The sequence below is a fragment of the Mixophyes fleayi genome, chromosome 3 (genome assembly GCF_038048845.1).
Source record: "Mixophyes fleayi isolate aMixFle1 chromosome 3, aMixFle1.hap1, whole genome shotgun sequence".
NCBI classification, from domain to species: Eukaryota; Metazoa; Chordata; class Amphibia; order Anura; family Limnodynastidae; genus Mixophyes; species Mixophyes fleayi.
The window spans coordinates 347151068-347157067 of record NC_134404.1 but is presented as its reverse complement, the minus strand read 5'-3'; the positions used below and the strand labels follow the sequence as shown (position 1 = coordinate 347157067).

The 6000-nt window shown below is 41.9% G+C and overlaps 1 long non-coding RNA gene across 2 annotated transcripts in view; it reads left to right on the top strand.

Moving 5' to 3' along the window:
• LOC142145031 (uncharacterized) overlaps positions 1-6000 on the top strand; it is a 57191-nt gene continuing 51191 nt past the window's right edge. Inside the window, exon 1 of one of the 2 annotated variants that reach the window (XR_012689814.1) lies at positions 1-1086. This is a non-coding gene — a long non-coding RNA (uncharacterized LOC142145031). Of the gene's footprint in view, positions 1087-5590; positions 5663-6000 lie in introns of those variants that run through there. The other variant, XR_012689815.1, reaches the window with a different exon arrangement.

The following is a 6000-nucleotide window of genomic DNA, read 5'->3' as shown; positions in this document are numbered from 1 at the left end:
ACACTGCACAGTACCACTTCTCAGCTGCTATTATGTGGCCTCCATACTTGCTATTTGCCCTGGGCCTCTCCTACTATAAAATCCTTGATAAGGAATCGCTGCTTGTTTTATGCTCTGACCAGAGCCAGATTAGACTCCATGGGGCCCTAGACAAGATACAGGTCTGGGTTAGGGTCACCTGGGCCCCTGGTGGAAATCTCTAAATTTCTGGTATAATTCCCTAGATATTTAGTTAGAACTCCAGGGCACATAACATGATGATAAATGTAAGATGAAAGCTGACGATCTAAGGCTAGATACACACTGGAGAATGTTCTGACCAGCCGGGCTATCCAGGCGTACACACTAGATACATTTTAAATGGTTTGTGGAAAACCAGCCGTCCGGCCAGCGACTTTTAGAAGCCATATTGTCGTCTTAAAAGATTGTTATTTTGTACACACTAAAACATCATGAGGTCCCTGCAGTAATATGCCGAAGAAATTTAAATAAAAGGTCAGAACATCACCAGCAAAAAGCTCCCAAAAACTTTTAAAAGGAAATGGAAAAGCGTCATAACCATTAATTCTATAACACATCTTTGTGTAAAGTGTACATTCATTCACATCTGCACAGCAACGATTTATTTTAATATTATGGATACTGTTGAACTACAGCAAGCTTGTGGTGTTTTTCACCCGTTATGGCTAGAAGACTACAAGCACAGACCGGAGGGAAAGAAGGAGAAAGAATCAGTCTTACTGGATCAAAGAGTGGTTCCAGAGGAGAGACTCATTCTCTCATATGCCCCTGCTGGAGGAGATACGGGACGACAACCCCGATGACTTTAGTAATTTCCTGAGGATGAATGAACCTAGGTTCCAGGAACTGCTCCAACTAGTCACCCCCCTCATCCAGAAAGAGGACACCCGTTTAAGGAGACCCGTATCTGCAGCGCAGAGACTGGTTGCTACCCTGAGATTTTTGGACACAAGAAGGACACTGGCAGATCTCACATACAACACAATTTCACCACAAGCTCTGGGTTTGATCGTACCTGAGACCTGTGACGCTATAGTTCAAGTTCTGTGTGGACAGTATATGAAGGTTGGTAAAAGAAATATTATTTTATTATAATAGAAACTGTACATTATATAAAAACTGTGCAATTGGGCAGCACGCTGGCTCAGTGGTTAGCACTTCTGCCTCACAGCGCTGGGGGCACGAGTTCAATTCCTGACCATGGCCTTATCTGTGTGGAGTTTGTATATTCTCCCCGTGTTTGCGTGGGTTTCCTCCCGGTGCTCCGGTTTCCTCCCACACTCCAAAAACACACTGGTAGGTTAATTGGCTGCTATCAAAATTGACCCTAGTCTCTGTCTGTCTGTATGTTAGGAATTTAGACTGTAAGCTCCAATGGGGCTCTCTGTACAGCGCTGCGGAATCAGTGGCGCTATATAAATAAATGGTGATGATCATGATGCAATAAAAAAAAATCAAGTCAGGGGTTCACAGCTGTTCATAATGCAACAGTTTGCTATTATCCATTGGCGCTTGACTCCCTGTATAGTGTTGCATACGTGCTGGGCATTGGTGTGGACGTCATGTAGGGTTTCGTGGTAACACATTGCCTGAAATGTCCTTGTTCTTATGTGTGGTTGGATGGTGTGTAAACTGTGTCTGGCCACAAATCCTCCGTGTTCGCACACCAAACGTTCCATTTGTATTGATCTGCTTGCACTTCTCATTTAGCGTTACTGCAAGGAGATCAAATGAGTCTTGACGTTTTTTAGACATCGAATGGTTTGCGCATTCTACCACCTCTTCTGTTAGCGCATCACTTTGATCGAGATCATGGAGCCTTTTTTTTTTCTATTTTGCACACTTGTTGCGGTGTTGGTACTGCTGTGATGCCCTGGCTGTCTGTTAGCTGGGTGCCATGCAGGGTCGGACTGGGCCACCAGATGACAAGCTGTCCCCCCGTAGGCTCCGACCCTGATCGCTCCCCTCTTAGTTGGTGGGGGGGGGGGGAGCAGAAAATGTAAAAAAAAAAAAAAAGATACTCATGTGACCGTGGCGCTCCCCGACTCATCTCTGCTCCATTTGCACTGAATGTCTTGCATTCAATGAGGAGCGCTGCAGACAGAAGTCGGGAAGAAGGGAAAAAAGAAGCCGATAGAAAAGGTAAGTGAAGGAACGGAAGCAAGGGGGGAGCAGGGTGAAGGGGAAGCATGGCAGCAGAGTGAAAAGGGGCAAAGGCAGCATGGCAGAGTGTGAAGGGGGGCCAGAGCAACATGGCAGAGTGTGAAGGGGGGCCAGAGCAGCATGGCAGAGTGTGAAAGGTGGGCCAAAGCAGCATGGAGGGCGCGGTGTGATCATAAGGCGGCACAGCATGGTGATGAAGGGGCACAGTAATGTGTGTGTGATGGCACAGCGGGCTTGTGGCAATGTAATGTGTGTGTGTGGGGTAGGTGGTGGCTAAGTAATGGGTGTTATTTTGTTTGTAGGGTGAAGGTGGGGAAATTTAATTTTATAGTGGGGACGATTAATTTAAGATGGGGTGGTTTGGGGACTATTTATTGAATGTGGGGCTGAGTTTGAGGAGCATGAGGTTTATTTATTAAATGTGAGTATGAATTATTTAATGGCAGTGATTGTTGCGGGAAATAGGTATATTTATTATATGCAAATGCGATTAATTTATTGCAGGGGCTGTCTGGAGGGAGGGAAATAGGTTTATTAAATGGGAATACTATTACTTTAATGTTGGGACTGGAAGAAGGCCTAAGTAGTAATTGTGGGTCAAGACTGTGTACTCTTTATATACACACTGCATTCTTTATATACTACACTATGGTGCTAGCTGTCCTTTGTGGGCTGACCACTCCCCCTCTAGTGTCTGGTCTCGCCTCTATGATGGCTGGCCACACCCCCTCTGGTGGGTCCCTAGTGTTGCGGTTCCCCGGTGGGCCCTTCATGCCCCAGTCTGACACTGGTGCCATGTGTAGTTGTCTCTTGTTGGTCGGCCATAGCAGAGATTATTAGTTCAGGGGACAGCAGACTGTGTAATGAAAACAAAATGTAAAGTAGTGAGTATAACATTACATGCATCTACCAATTCAACAATTTCAAGCATCATTGTCTTTCAGTTTCCTGCAGAGGTAGAGCAGAGCTGAAGATTATTAGAACTTATTGCTGAAGATTTTTAAAGTCTTTGGAATTTTCAAAACTGTGGCGCTGCCATTGATGGCAGACATGTAAGAATTATACCACCCTCCAAAAGTGGATCTTATTTTTACAGTTATAAAGGTTTTTTCAGTATAATTCTAATGGCCATAGTGGGTGCCAACCATGAATTTCTCTTTGTGGATATTGGCAAAAATGGGAAGGTCTCAGATGTAGTGTCATTGGAGCAGACTCCCTTCCATGACAAACTAATAAACAATGAACTTAATCTACCAACAGGAGGTGACACAAAATATGGACTACATTTTGCATTTGTGGCAGATGAAGCGTTTGCATTACACAATAATGTATTGAAATCGTACCCACAACGCAATCTGTCAACAGAACAAGCAAGTTGTGTTGTTGAAAACGCTTTTGGAATTCTGAGTAACAGATTTAGAATCTTTCATTCAGCCAAAAATCTTCATTAGGAGAAGGTTGACAAAGTGGTGATGGCTTGTTGTGTCCTACACAACTTTCTTAGGGACAAAAGCCCCTGTGAGCGCAGTACGCAGACCAATATGGACAACAATGTAGAACTTACGAAAGTTGTTGGGCTGACACCACTGGAGTCAGGGCAGACGAGAAATGAAAGTCACATGGCCACATTAAATAGGGAGGCCTACCTACAGTGTTTTAATGGTGTGGGTGCTGTGCCATGACATATGTAATGTATGTAAAGAAGCATGTTGTGTGTGTAAGCTATATTGTGATGTATATTTCATACAATAAAACTTTTATGCATCACACAACGTTTTATTTATCACTTACTGTTCCACTTGGTGGAATTTCATCACTCTGCACCACTGCAGATGGGGAACTGCTGTCCGAGTCCATGTTACAGGTGGACTGTCTCTGCACTAGATTCTTTGGAGGCCTCAATCTTGTTAAATTTCTTTTTTGGATACAGTCCTCAGGTTCTGTATCTGCCCCTTGGCCCACTCAGTATTTGCTTTCACAAGTTCTTCCATAGCCACACTCCTCTTCTGCCTGTGAGTAGTCTTTAGATTTCCACAAGCAGGAATGTGATCTGTCTCAGTGAAGTCCCTCATTGCGGTCATGTGCAATGTCTATATATTATTTTAAAAATAACAACATAACGAAAAGGTTATATTTGCATACACCAAATAGGACAGAATTTTTTTTTTTAAATAATTGTTTTTTAATAATAAAACTAACAGAAATGTATTTATTATCATTTTGAATGACCATCATTCAAAAACAACAAAAAACGAATGGCATGGTTGAGATAGACACATGACTACATAACTAAATACATAATCGTTCCATAAAGTATGTACCTTGAAGTTAAAGCGATGAAACGTGGCAAAACACTCAGAGTATCCTTTCGTAATCCACTGAACTTTTTGCGTGTATTATTCTGACATATCAGCAAACACAAGGTTATTATACAAGAATGAATGTTCACCCACAATGCTCCATTCTGTACCTGTACCAGCGATGATTGGTCCGTATTAAAAATGAACACACGTCTGTGTTTGTAAAATTAGAGCGCTGCCAGTCTGGCAGCAGTGAGGGGCAAGCGAAGATGGCGGGTGAGGAGCAGGTGTCTATGCAAATACAGGAGGAAAGTGAGAGAATTGAGGAAAGAGTGGAGGGGGATGGAGAAGTGGAAATGCAATTAACAGATATTAAAAGAGCAAAGCCAATGAGCCCTAGAGAGATAGAGATGATGGTGAGAGTGCTGGACCAGTACGACTACGACTGTCAAAAGCGAAAATACCAAAGAGTTAATCACAGAAAAGAAGTGAATTATGCAAAAACTGCTGCACCAAAACAGGGAGAAACTGGGGAAGAAAAATGCTAAATTTCAAGTCCATAAGAAGTGGTGCGACTTAAAGAGTAAACAACAAAGAAGACTTGTGAGAATCCGTAAAAACATTAAAAAAGTTAAAATTTTGTACAACTGTTAGAGATAAAAAAAAACAAGACTAAAAAAAAGTTTTAAAACTATTTAGAGAGAAGAATGCACAAAGAAATGTTCTGTGTAGCCACTGACAAGGTTAAAATGGAAGAAGGTTTTGTGATTATAAAACAAGAAAAAAAGTGAGATACCAATTGGAGAAATTAGAGCTTCAATAAAAGAATGTAATTGTGATGACATGTAATAGTTGTATGACGTGTGAGGAGCACCCTGCTCCGTTATAATAACCAAAATGGCACAGGTTTTACAGATGCTATGGAACAGGGCAGCCAGGAGGGACCCCAACATAAAGTGGTTTCAATCAGTGTCCAATGTCAGGGAATTGTACTTTGCATTGTGTGGGAACATCATTAAAGTGTTTCCTTTCCACGTAGAGATACCATCGTTATATCTGATGACAGTTCAGAAGGAGAGAAGGATGCAGCACGCAGTAATATTTGTAGTCCTTCCGGTGATGGGAAGTGTGTGGTCCAGAGGATGGAAAAGCTGAATGAATATTTTATTGAATTAAGGGTAATAAGAAATAATTCAAGAAACTTGAAAAAAAAAATCCTGGAATTGTTACAAGTATATGAGAAAGTAATGTCAGAAAGCAGTACCCAGATTAATCATTAAATATGTCAGTGGATTTATAAGTGATGCTATTATTTTTTTTGCTATATCCATTTCTATGGATATTGTCTACTAATAAATGTGTTGGAAGGTGATTGGAACGAGATTATCAACCCAACGACAATCAGCACTTGGTGTCAGTATACACACGAACGCACTATCTGACCTAATGGTCATATATCTGCTGATAGGCCAAGTACACACTGGAGGCTTTTCAGCCAAACTCCTCTGTGTTGTTT